The sequence below is a fragment of the Ahaetulla prasina genome, chromosome 2, assembly GCF_028640845.1.
Source record: "Ahaetulla prasina isolate Xishuangbanna chromosome 2, ASM2864084v1, whole genome shotgun sequence".
NCBI classification, from domain to species: Eukaryota; Metazoa; Chordata; class Lepidosauria; order Squamata; family Colubridae; genus Ahaetulla; species Ahaetulla prasina.
The window spans coordinates 276,397,005-276,411,423 of record NC_080540.1 but is presented as its reverse complement, the minus strand read 5'-3'; the positions used below and the strand labels follow the sequence as shown (position 1 = coordinate 276,411,423).

At 43.4% G+C, this 14,419-nt stretch overlaps 1 pseudogene; it reads left to right on the top strand.

Moving 5' to 3' along the window:
* The first annotated feature begins 32 nt into the window (after positions 1-32).
* Positions 33-774, top strand: LOC131190741 (septin-2-like; annotated as a pseudogene).
* Positions 775-14,419: the final 13,645 nt, after the last annotated feature.

Genomic DNA, 14,419 nt, shown 5'->3' with positions numbered 1-14,419 from the left:
ACCATGAAATTGAAGAGTGACCACTATGTTCGACCATCGTGGACAATCCAGGCTACAGAGATGCCATCGACAGCCAAAACTAAACCCATCATCCATTATATCGACAGTTTGGACAATACCTGCACAATGAGAATGGCTTGAATCAGCGCCATATTGTAGACAACTGGGTACATTGCTGCTTATATTTCATTTCTCCTTCTGGACATGGACTGAAACCTTTGGATGTGGAATTCATGAAGATAATATATGGAATAGTGAATATTGGTCCTGTCATAGTGGACATTTTAACTTTGAAGGAAAGGGAGAGACTGAAGAGAAGGGTCTTAGACGAAATATCTGAGCATGGCATCCAGATTTACCAGCTGCCTGATGCCAACTTGGATGAAGAGTTTAAAGAAGAAACAAGGGTCCTGAAGGCCAGTGTCCCTTTTGCTGTGATTGGGTCAAACCAGCTGATCGAAGTGAAGAGAAAAAAGATCTGAGGTTGCCTCTACCACTGGGGTGTGTGTACAAGTGGAGAATCCAGAACACAACGATTTCCTCAAGTTGCTCACGATGCTAGTGACGCACATGCAAGACCTCCAAGTGGTAACCCAGGACTTGCATTACGAAAATTTCCAGTCAGAGAGATTAAAAAGGACTGGGAAGCCTGTGGAAGATAAGGTCATGGAAAAAGACAGGATCCTTCAGCAGAAGGAGGATGACTTGCGTCGTATGCAGGAGATGATCGCCCAAATGCAAGCCCAAATGAGGATGAAACCTGCGGACGGGTAAAGAGGGTATCGTAAGACTTTTGACGCCGATTGCTATGCACGTTTCGAATGTGCGACATTTCTTGGTTGGGTCAAGTGATACAAGCCAAGTGGGAAAGAATGGGGGGACACTGCCGCGTTGGGCCACTGGCTGAAATGAAATGAACCCATTCACTACTGACACCACTCTCTTGCCTTCTGACTCTTGAGACAAGAGGAGTCCCTGCTCAGTACAGGATAACTGCAGTAGTCTGGATAGTAACCAGAGATGCAACTAGTGTCTAGGACTTATTGTTATTCTGTCTGGTTGGAAGGAAGAAATGTTTTATCCACTCCTGATTTAATCTAAGATACCTACAGGAAGAATTTAATACTTCTACATACCTTTTAAAAATCTCTTTAAATATATATCCTTTTTACCACTGTCTAGGGCTAAAAGGAGAGGGAATTGAGATTTTACTACTTGACCTACTTTTCCTAAACTGCATATTCCAGTTAAAACATCTGATGTACACTGAGAAATCCAAGTTTATATTTCCACCAACCAGACAAACTTATTGTATAACCTTGGATTAATATTAGCACTCAGAGGGACAATAACTTATCTCTGTGAACTACAGTAATGATAATTTGGTGAGGGTGGGGAAAGGGAATATTTTTTAATTATTCATTTGTTCACACAGTGAACAAATTACACAATGATTTATCTATTCACACAGAATAGAGAAGCTCATGGTGTAAGCAGACAAATTCCCTCCAAAGAAGGCCACCAGGTAAGCCATGGGAAGCTTCATGACCAAAGTGTCCAATGAGTTGAGGCAGTGATCAGCTGCAACCAAGCAAACAGGAGCAAATGTAAAGATATTGTGTAGATCACATGTGTCAGCGCTCCAGAAAAACCCCTCACCAAATAAAAACTCCGAAGCATGCATCTTTCAAAGTTCTTTTACTAGGATAGGTAAACTGGCACATCTGGGAAAATCCGAATCTGAGAGATCCAGGTTTTCCCTCAGTAAATCAAAAACCCCAAACCACCCCAACTCCTCTGCCGATCACATGCTCCAATTGCCAACCATCCCATCTCGAGACATCACTCCGACCACTCCTGTTCCAGATGCAGGATCGGCCTGACCTTGACTGGCAGGAAGAATGCTATTATGTCTAAAGACAACCCCTCTACTAAATCCCCTCTCCTACTTTCCTACACATGAGAAAGTGGCAGCACGGAAACTTCTGGCCTAGTATGGCTTCCAAAGCTGACAACATGCCTCTTAAAACACAAGCTTTGCACATGAGCAAAAGGTGATCTACAAGTCTGTGTATGTGTAAAGTAATAAAAACATGGCCCAAACCATGGATATATGTAGGTCTTGTGACACACATTGTCCCATCCACCAAATTGTTACCTCCATGGTCCAGAAGACATGAGGGATCAACTTGCCATTTCTATTTTGCTGCTATTATGAACATCAAAGTCCTACTATGGAATAACCAAAGGCTATTTCCTTTGGGCCTGTCCATGTTCATTATCCACAGCACTGTTTCTAGCAGTTCTGAAATGACCTGTACCTTCTGATACAGCTTTATAGGTAATGCAAATGTTTAACTATTCATGCTTCTCTCTCTCTCCCTGCCTTTGCTTGTGTCGTGTCTTGTTTTTGACACTTAACTGTTTTTGATATTTACTGAGAAAGAAACATCAAACTATATTTTGTTAACTGAACTCAGTGACACGTATGCTTGCTCTGATCTGGATATAGGAAGTGATTGGGAGTTTGCTGAGTGCAAACCAACCTGGATATTAGCCACAGTAATATTCCAACACAGCTTTAGACATAACTAATGACAGTCATTCTCAATCATAATTGCTGTTGACAATTCAGCAGCACTAGCCCTGCTCCTTATCTGCTCAAAATGCTTAAAGAATATCTGAAGATTGAAATGGGTGAAAAATACTGTCAGTTCACCACAGAAGAATACACAGATATAGTTTCAATTCATAGAAATTATGTCAGAAGAGCTAAAACTCAGAATTTAGAGGTCAGTGAAAGATACCAAGAGTAAACAACAAAGGCTTATTGAAAAGTATTCAAAATTTAGAAAAACAAATTACTCAACCAGCCCAATAAAGATGATAAAAAGGAGAGCTAATAAATACTAATAGTTATTTTAGTTCAGATTTGTCCAATAAAAAAGTATGTGAAGTATTAGCAATTGTGAAGAGGAGGATGAAATGATAGAATTAGAGATTTGTTTAAATAGGATTCAGGGACATGTTTTTGTTTTAAATGTTTAAATTCCCAAAGCTAGAACAATTGCATTCTAGAGCATTAAAAGGATTTGTAATAGTGCAGGAAAAGCTTTATACCTCTGAGAAATCCTAGAGAAAGATTTCATATGCATGAAATGTTGCTGATTTCCAAAAAAAGAGAAAAGGTTGGTTCCAATGAAATAGAGTGGTCAATCTAACTTGAATATCTGCAGTAGAAATATTTTTAAGCAGACTATAATGTAACTTAACATAACATAATAACAGAGTTGGAAGGAACCTTGGAGGTTTTCTAGTCCAACCCTCGCCCAGGCAGTAAACCCTACACCATTTCAGACAAATGGCTATCCAACATTTTCTTAAAAATTTCCAGTGTTGGAGCATTCACAACTTCTTCAAGTTGTTGTTGAAGAACAAGTTGTTCCACTTATTGATTGTTCTAACTGTCAGGAAATTTCTTCTTAGTTCAAAGTTGCTTCTCTCCTTGATTAGTTTCCACACATTGCTGGAAACTTATCTATGAGTATCTTGAAAACAATGCAGTAATCACTAGAATTGAGCATGGATTTATAAATAAGCCAAACTGACATATGTCATTTTGATCGAATAACTTTTTTAGTCAATTATGAAACTGCAGTAGATGTAAATATCTTGATTTTAGCATTTGACAAAGTATAATGTGAAATTCTGATTAGTAAGCTAACTAACAGTAGGCTAGGTACCCCAACAATTAACTGGATGCAGAATTAGCTCAAAAAATATATTCCGATTGCTCATTAACAGCTCATTAAATTCAAGGGAGCTATTAAATGGATGCCCCAATGTCCTAGGCCCTTCAACATTTTTCTTAATGACATGGATGAAAAGATGGAGGGACTAATTATAAATTTTACAGATAACATAACATTACAAAGAACAGCTCATATCCCCCAACCACAGAAATAAAATTCAAGGTAATTACTTCAGTAAAATGAGCTGAAAATAACAGCATGAAATTTAACAGACACAAATGCAAAATTATTAATTTCAAGAAACAATATGGACAGAGGTGGGATTCACATAATTTACCTACCGGTTTGGCCAGCAGTGAAAATTTGAGCACATGCGCCACCTCCACTCTGCACCTGGCCTGCCGCACATGCGCTATATTCTCTCTCGCACCTTCCGCGCATGCCCCAGCACCAAAACATGTCTAAATAGGACAGCATAGAGCCTGGGCGGGTGGGCAGGCCCATCCGTGATTTCCACTACCGGTTCGGCAAAACCGGTCCGAACCGGCTGAATACCACCTTTGAATAAGGAATGAGAAATGGCCATAATGCTGATAGGGTCAGACAAGAGCAATAATCTGGAAATGAGAAATTGGTTCTGTGAGGAAAGATTGAAATATTTGGGAATGCTTAACATTGAGAAGGAAAGGCTAAGGATATGTCTTAGTGTTCTTCAAACAGCAAACAGGATGCCATGCAAAAAAGGGCCAAAAACTCTCCTGTCACCTTTGACAAGAGACACAGCACAATAGCTTTAAATTATAGGAAGGCAAATTCTGGGTGTTTTGTTTTATTTTAATGTTTGTAACAATAAGAGAAATCTGACAGTAGAAACAATTGCCAAAGAAGATGGTAGATATATCCCTTCAGGATGTGTTCAAGCGGAGACCAGATTACTATCTGTCATAGATGGTTCAATTTTGATCCCTGCAAAGCAGTGGCCTTCTGAATCTTTCTGACTGTCGTTCCGTAATCACAGTGACTGAGCCCACTTGAAATATAAAATAATAACACCTTTGCTACCCTCTTCTGTTCCCGGAGACAGCAGCTGTCTTGAAACTAATTTCACAGGATCAATTAGCTTTGCTGGAGACACAAGGGATTTCTTCCTATGAAATCGCTGCTTTATTTATAAATGCATATGCTGGGAAAGAACTGTATGGGAAATACAAAGAAATGCAGGTTCAGCGAAACCACTGCACCAAACCTGCTCTAGTGATGAAGTTCCCTAGTCAATCATTCATTATTTTTATTTTGGAAATGAGCCTGTGGCTGCACCCCAGATCACGGGCAATCAAAACTGACTGAAGGGATTCTGTGAGGGTAGAATTCTCAAGTTAATCAACCAAGGCTGCTGCTTGTTCTTTAGAGAAAGATTGCACAGCCCCGCCTTTAAGGGGAGAAGACTGGCTGCCTAGCTGAGTGCACTATAGTTTGAATTAGGAGGGATATTGTAGCTTTCATGCAAATCATTACAGCTGTTATAAATGAACTTCAAACAAGGCTTCTGCTTCTTAAGAAAACAGTCAGAGCATGCTCCACTGTTGGAGTGGTAAAGTATTTCATATTTCAATTACCTTGTTCAAATCAAAAACTGTTCTTTAATTTTCTCAAAATCAAAATGCCCAAAATGTATGGACAAGTACGGATAGTCCTTGACTTAATAATCACAACAGAGGCCAATTGTTTCATTGCTAAGCAAGGTAGTTTTGCTCCAGTTTATGACCTTTTTGCCACAGTTCTTATGTGAATCACATAGTCATTAAGTGAATCTAGCTTCCCCCATTTATTTTGCTTGTCGGGCACTGGCTGGGCAAGTTACAAATGGTGATCACGTGACACTGGGACAGCGCATAACATGCCAGTTGCTAAGCAACAGGATTTTAAACATATGACCAGGGGGATACTGCAAACAGTCGTAAGTGTGAAAACCAGTCATAAGTCATTTTCTTCAATGCCGTTGTAACTTCAAATGATCACTAAATAAATGGTGACACTTGAGGACTACCTGCAAACTACAAGTGTAACTCCAGTGACTAACTTGCAACTGAATGAGGATATGTAGCAGTGGTGGGATTAAAAAAAAATTAATACAGGTTCTATGGGCATAGCTTGGTGGGCATGGTATGGCTTGGTGGGCGTGGCAGAGGAAGGATTCCTCCCCACTCCAGGGAAAGGTTACCCCATTTCCTCCCGATTAGCTGGAACTCAGGAGGCAGAGAATAGATGTGGGCGGGGCCAGTCAGAGGTGGCATTTACCGGTTCTCCTAACTACTCAAAATGTCTGCTACCGGTTCTCCAGAACTGGTCCGAAACTGCTGAATGCCACCTCTGATATGTAGGCCTTTTGAAGACTTGGAAATGGGTAAATTCAAAGTAGTGGATGGATCCAGAAAAAACATTCACACTGGTTTTATTTAAATTTAAATATAGGTGCCCCTTGTATTTTGGCACATTAAACATTTTAGCACGATAGCACCTTTTGGAGTATCTATGAAGATATTGTTTTTAAAAATGTACTTTGGCTATATTTATGGATATAATGAATGGAGTGGTGCGATGGCCTAGAGATGGAGTTCTGGCCTCACAATCAGAAGGCTGTAAGTTCGATCCTAGGTAGAGGCAGATATTTCTCTCTCTGGGCAATAAGAATGTATCTGCTGCGAAAATTCCACATTGGCGATAGGAAGGGCATCCGGCCAGTAAACACTCAGGTCCATTCAGTTGCCCAGATTCCACCCTACATGGGATTATGGGTGTAATGTATTACTGTAAGTTTTGGCGGGAGTTTTAGGCGGGAAATATCTCGTTTCTGATTGGATGCAGCCTCAGGCTGAAGTGTATATAAGGAGAGGTTTTTCTCCAGAGTTTTGCTGGGTCACACTATATTAAAGAGCTGTTGTCACTAACCTGGTCTCCTGCCTCGTCAATACCCAAACTTAACATTGGCGACGAGGATGGGATATTGAGGCAGAGCACCAGAACAGAGCTGAACTCACTACGAGAATCAAACCCAGCAAGGTGACGGCCATTGCAGCGATGACCGGCTACACGCCACCCACTCCGTTTGACCCTGCCCAGGAGACATGGGGAATATATATGACCCGTTTCGAAAGTTTCCTGGAGGCAAACGAGCTACAGGGAGTCTCCGACAACCGCAAACGGGCTTACTTCATAAGCCACTGTGGGTCAGCAGTCATCGCCGTCGCAGAAGCCCTAGCGGAGCCAACACCGCTACACTCCGTATCGTGGCAGACCCTTCAGACCCTCCTGAAGAATCACTACCAGCCCCGTCCAAATACGCTCGACGAGTTTGGGAGCGCAGGCAACAAGAAGGCGAGTCTATCAGCGACTACATGGCAGCCCTGAGACAAGCCTCCAAGCATTGCAGTACCGCGATCTGGACGAAGAGCTGCTGGAACAACTTATACGGGGGTCAGAGACATCCGTTTGAGGAGACGGTTGCAGCCAAGAGCAACCTGACATTGGCAAACGCCTGGACGAAGCCAGAGCCCATGAGATGTCCAACCATGCAGCAGACACCTTACAAAGCGACTCACGCCGATGGCGGGCGCAGCCGAGCACAGTCCACCACGAAGAAACCTATCGTGAGTCAACCAGCGAAGAGGAGGAAGAAGTCCACTAAAAAATCGACAAGGAAGACCCGGAGGAATGCGGAAGTTGGGGGGCGACATCAGCGCCAAAGATGTAAGTTCAGGACGCCATTTGCGGCGGTGTGAAAGGAAGGGCACCTGGCTCAAGTCTGCCGACCCAACCTTCCGCCGAAAATTCAAATCGGCCAATCAGAGCGGCTCTGAGTCAGAGATGCAAACCGCCGAATTTCAAACCAGCCAATCAGAGCGAGATCGGCGAGGCGACCAGCGATTGGCCAGGAAAGAAAGAGCGAAGTCAAACCGAATGACTGTTACCATAGACCACGCAGCTACCCGCATCAAGAAAAGATCTTCACAAACCCGACAATTGAAGGCGTACTGCGCCGACTGGAAGTAGACACAGGATCAGCTATCACAATCATGTCCTGGGACACTTTTGTGAAAGCCTTGCCGACATCGCAAAGCGCAAGCTACAGAAACAACGGCTCGGTGCAGGATTACCAGGGCAACCGCATCCTGTTCGAGGGACAACGACCGTCGAGGTCACGGGACATACGAAAAGACCCTGCCCATCACGTTAGTCGAGGAACCTTGCCAAGCTTGCTGGGGCTAGACTGGTTCGGCGTTGGGAATGGGGTGACTGGCCCACCGAGCGGATGCAACCTGCAAACGCCCTACTGGAGGAATTGCAGACGATTCGAGGACCGTTTAGGCAAGTACAAGGGGACCCCTATCTCCTTCAATTTAGACCCCAAATAGCTCCCATTAGGTTAAAGGCAAGGAGGGTTCCTTTGCACTCAAACCTAAAATCGACAAAGAGTTAGATAAATTAGTCAGCCAGGGATACTAGTGCCAGTTGACCATGCCAAATGGGAGACGCCAATCACACCCTATAAAACCAGACGGGTCCATAAGAATTTGCGCTGATTACAAGGCTACCTTGAACAAAGCATTGCAAAAGAGCGCCTACCCAGTTCCAGTAGTGCAACACTTATTGCACTCACTAGGGCACGGACAAGTTTTCGCCAAATTAGACTTGGCACAAGCGTACCAACAGCTACCCGTAGATGCTAGCACAGCTGAGGCCCAGACCATTGTACCGGGTGCCTTTAAGTGCACCCGGTTACAGTTCGGGGTGAGTGTGGCCCGGGCTATTCCAAAATTTGATGGAGCGGCTCTACAAGGGTTACCGAGTCGCACTATTTCGATGATGTGTTGGTATCAGGGGAAGATTTAAGAGAACTGGGGAAGCGATTAAGGAAAGTTTTGGCCATTTTTAGGTCGGCAGGATTAAAAGTCAAAGCAAGCAAGTGTCAGATAGGGGTCGAATCTGTTGAATTTTTGGGCTATAGAATAGACAAAAAAGGGATTCACCCCACTGAGAGCAAAGTCAAGGCGATAAAGAGAGCCCCAGCACCCAAAAACAAGACAGAACTCCAGGCTTTCCTGGGTCTGGTAAACTTTTACGCCGTGTTTTTAAAAGACAAGGCAACCGTTGCTGAACCGCTGCATAAATTGCTTGGAAAAAACACTGCTTGGTCATGGGGGAAGTCAGAGAATAGGGCATTTGAGGCAGTAAAAAGTTTGCTATCAAGCGATAGCCTGTTAATACAATACAACAACAGACTGCCGTTAGTATTGGTTTGTGATGCGTCCCCCTATGGAGTAGGAGCGGTACTTAGCCACAGACTCCCAAACGGCACTGAAGCCCCTATAGCGTTCTATTCACGAACGATGTCCCCGGCTGAGAGGAATTACAGCCAGCTAGATAGGGAGGCTCTCGCAATAGTGTCAGGGGTGAAAAAATTTCACGAATACGTTTTTGGGCGAGATTTCGAAATTGTCACTGATCACAGACCGCTATTGGGGTTACTGGCTGGCGACCGCCAACGCCAGTAGCACTCTCACCTAGACTGACCAGATGGACTATTTTTGACCGCATACTCCTACAAGCTGCAGCATCGGCCTGGAAAGGAGCTGGGGCATGCGGACGATTGAGCAGATGCCCATTGCCAGGGAAATCGAGGACCCCACCGGCACACCTCTACTAATTGACTCTTTGGACTCGGGGCCAGTCACATCGCAGGAAGTGGCTCGGGCCTCCTACCGGACGTTGTTTTAAGGACTGTAATCAGTTGGGTTCAAGGGATGGCCGCTGCCGGGCAACGCTTTCAAGGAATTTGTAAAGAAAAAGGGAATTGTCTGTGCAAGGGGTGCCTGCTCTGGGGGATAGGGTGGTAGTTCCAGAGAAACTGAGGAAAAAGTTCTGGAACTCCTGCATGAGGGTCACCCAGGAATTGTGAGGATGAAGGGTTTGGCTAGGAGCTATGTCTGGTGGCCCCTAATGGACAGGGAAATCAGTGACAGGGTTGGCGATGCCAAGTATGTCAGGAATCCAGACCACTACCACCCACGGCCCCAGTTTTGGAGTGGAGAAACCCCAAGGCCCTTGGTCCCATACACATTGATTTTGCCGCCCTTCCACGGCCAAACATTTCTAATTGTGGTGGATGCATTCTCCAAATGGCTGGAGATCATCCTAATGAAATCCACAACCGCTGAGCTGTCATCTCAGCACTAAAACACCTTTTCGCCACGCACGGGCTACCGGACACCCTCGTGTCCGATAACGCCCACAGTTCACATTATTTGAAGGGTACCTGGCTGAAGAGGGCATCCGACATGCCCTCTCAGCGCCGTTCCACCCTGCGCCGAACGGCCTTGCTGAACGCTTTGTCCGGAGTGCGAAAGAAGCGCTATCACGAAGCGCCCGGCGATTGGCAGGCACAATTGACGCATTCCTAACCGTCCAACACAGGACCCCCTGTGTGGCCACCGGCCGCAGCCCAGCCGAGCTATTAATGGGGCGGAAGCTACGGTGCCCGCTAGACCGGCTACACCCCAACTACGTACAGGACGGGCTCAAAACAAAACCAGATAGAATCCGAGAGTTAAACATAGGAGACTCGGTGTGGGCACATAATTACAGCGACGGCCCTAACTGGAAGAGGGGGATAGTCATAGACAAACGGGCCCCAAATCTTATCTAGTGGAACTAGACGATGGCAGAATCTGAGGCGCCACATAGATCAATTAAGAAACAGATTGAGCGATAAGGCAGAATTAGGCGAGAACAGCCCTGACTATGATTTGATTAACCCGACAGCTGACCGGCGCCAAGAACAAACAGAAAGCGTAAGCAAAGAACCAAACAGAGACTTATCTGAGTCAGGCGAGGTCCAGCGACACCCTCCGTCCTCTAGAGGACAGCAGGTCCGAGCCGGACAATCCAGGGCCGGATGGCCGGGAGGAGGAGCTCAGAGGAACGAAAAGTCCCTCCGCAAGCTCGACTCAACTCCAGAAAGTGAACTGCGAGGTCCGGGAGAGTCAGGAGACGCCCACGCAGGACTACGAGAGAAGTAATATGCAAATATTGGCAAAGTGCCTTCTGGGAGGGAAGGAGTGTAATGTATTACTGTAAGTTTTGGCGGGAGTTTTAGGCGGGAAATATCTCGTTTCTGATTGGATGCAGCCTCAGGCTGAAGTGTATATAAGGAGAGGTTTTTCTCCAGAGTTTTGCTGGGTCACACTATATTAAAGAGCTGTTGTCACTAACCTGGTCTCCTGCCTCGTCAATACCCATACATAACAATGGGGTTCTTAAAAGAAGATGATGATGACTGTAGTAACAGAATGTAATTGTATTATTCTTTCCCTCCCTCTTACATTCCATGGAGTTTGAGCTACCTGGAGTTTCTTCCTTATATTTCCTTTGTTTTCCAAGGTTCAGCTTCACATAGTTTCTCCAAGGTCATTTCTGAAACCCTCTACAATCTGCAGCCCCTGTTCAAAATACAGAGGCATTTAAACAAGTGCTTTCCCTACCTCCCACTTGTTTTAACTTCCCTTAATAATTCATTGTCAAAGCATTTCACATCAATTCAACACAAATAAAGAAAAACAATGAACATTGGCCTTATTGCAATGCCAAGGATATGTGAAACTGAGTTTCAGCCAAAGCACTGATTTATAAACTGCATTTTAAATGGATTGGAATCATGAGGACCGTACTGAAAAGGCTCCCTGCTCATGTTTACCAAATAAGAATAAATATAAAAGATAATAGTTGCCATTGGATAAGAAAGTGGATTATAGGAGAATGGATTCCTTTCTTTTCTTTCCAGTCCTATATGAATAAATGACTCTCTCCTTTCCTAAGGGGTTAAGGAGCTTTGATCCATGCATGTGCAACTTGTTCTTCGCATATACGGTACGTAGTTTTTAGCTTCCCTCAAAAAGATGTTTCTGATTGCCCTTCAAAACTGCTTGGAAATCACAAATAGAATCACAAATAGAATAACAGAGTTGGAAGGGACCTTGGTGGCCTTCAAGTGCAGCCCCCTGCTTAGGCAGGAAACCCTATACCATTTCAGACAAATGGTTGTCCAATCTCTTCTTAAAAACTTCCAGTGTTGGAGCAGTCACAGCTTCTGGAGGCAAGTTGTTCCACTGATTATTTCTTCTAACTGTCAGGAAATTTCTCCTTAGTTCTAAGTTGCTTCTCTCCTTAATTAGTTTCCATCCATAGCTTCTTGTCCTACCCTCAGGGGTGTTGGAAAATAGATTGACCCTCCTCTTCTTTGTGGCAACTCCTGAGATATTGGAATACTGCTATCATGTCATTAACCTAAGATGGCGCCGACGAAGGCTGCCTCGGTGAAATGCTCTCTAATTGTTTCTTTATTTCTAATTGTTCTCTGTGACTACTAGATTTCTACAATGAGACCATCTGCTAAAAATTAAGGAACATTTCTTTAAGGAGCAGCTTTCTTTAATCTCACCCCCGCCTGTCTTTACAAACACGGAGGAGATTCTAACACAGGAGGAGGCAATTCCCACGGAGCCATGGATTACTAAAAAAACCAAACGACCAAACGAGGGAGCATATGCACCAAGACAAATTCCTTGTGTGTCCAATCACACTTGGCCAATAAAATTCTATTCTATTCTATGTCACCCCTAGTCCTTTTCATTAAAGTAGACATACCCAGTTCCTGCAACCATTCTTCATAAGTTTTAGCTTGCAGTCCCCTAATCACCTTTGTTGCTCTTCTCTGCACTCTTTCTAGAGTTTTAACACCTTTTTTACATCGTGGCGACCAAAACTGGATGCAGTATTCCAAGTGTGGCCTTACCAAAGCATTATAAAGTTGCATTAACACATCACATGATCTTGATTCTATCCCTCTGTTTATGCAGCCTAGAACTGTGTTGGCTTTTTTGGCAGCTGCAGCTCACTGCTGGCTCATATTTAAATAGTTGTCCACTAGGACACCTAGAGCCCTCTCACGGTTACTACTATTGAGTGAGGTACCACTTATACTATACATGTGCATTTGGTTTTTCTTATCTAAATGTAGAGCCTTACTTTTTTCACCATTGAATTTCATTTTGTTAGATAGTGCCCAATGTTCAAGTTTGTCAAGATCCTTCTGTATCTTGAGCCTATCTTCTGGAGTGTTGGCTATTCCTGCTAGGAAATAAGGTAAGAACTTCCTCGAATCAAACTCAACTTCCGATGATCACACATGCATGTCTGTGTAGATTGCTTCAAAACAATAAAAGTGTTGTTTGCCATTCTTTACTTAGGTTGGGTCAGTACATACTGACTTCCCAACCTAACCAATAGCCTAGGGCTTTTCTAATCAAATGACCTCCCAACTACACCCTAATCTTGGCTTTTTTCTAGTATCAACCAAAGACTGCTATGTGCTGCCACCTGCTGTGACTCTTGGATATTGCATCTAATAACTGGAACAAAAAGGTTCAGCAATGAATCCATAACCACAGTGCTTGAGATGCTGATGGAAATCCAGCATGTACAGGAAAAAGGATTGTTTTTGTTTTTTAAAAATATAAACATTTCAAATCCTATAGTCTGAACGGTCTAGATATTTTAATTTGGATGCCCAGGCTGAGCAGATTTGGATAATGGCCTAAATGCTCCTTTCCAACTCCATAAATCTGTGATCTAACGGTACTAAATTCAGCCTATGATAAAGTTGCTAACTGTCAGGAGTTCCAGAATCAAACTCCTTCTTATGATTTTTTTTTTTTTTTGCTGGCCCATCCATTCAGAGCTATTCTGAGGGTACAGCATGGAGAGGGTAACTGTCCTCTAAGCTCCTCAACAAACATCGGGCATTTCCTGAAAAATGAAACTATTAATTTTACAATATTGCCCGGTTCACTTTTGTCTACTGTAGTGTATATAAAATATAAACATATGTAAAGAATAGAATACTAGAGATCAAATACAGAAACCAAAGTTTTCAGCAACTTGCAGAAGCCAATACACTGCCAGACAAATCCTGGAAACTTGGATCTCAAAGCACCACCAAGAATGACTACCTGCAAGCAAAGTTCCCTGAATAGAATAGAATAGAATAGAATAGAATAGAATAGAATAGAATAGAATAGAATAGAATAGAATAGAATAGAATAGAATTCTTTATTGGCCAAGTGTGATTGGACATACAAGGAATTTGTCTTTGTGCCTACGCTCGAGTACATTAAAAAAAAAATATACATTTGTCAAGAATCATAAGGTACAACACTTAATGATAGTCATAGGGAAACAGTCAATATAAATCTTAAGGATACCAGCAACAAGGTTAAAAGTCATACAGTCATAAGTGGAAGGAGATGGGTGTTAGGAATGATGAGAAGATTAATAGTAATGCAGACTTAGTAAATAGATGGACAGTGTTGAGGGAATTATTTGTTTAGAGAGGATGGCGGGAAAAAATTGTTCTTGTTCTAGTTGTTCTGGTGTGCAGTGCTCTTCTACCGTTTTGAGGGTAGAAGTTGAAACAGTTTATGTCCAGGATGTGCGGGGTCTGTAAATATTTTCACAGCCCTCTTTTTGACACGTGCAGGTCTCGCGAGTGGGATGGTTATAAGGATGGGGGTCTCCCTGGACACATGCATAAACTGGGAAGATTCTACCTAGAA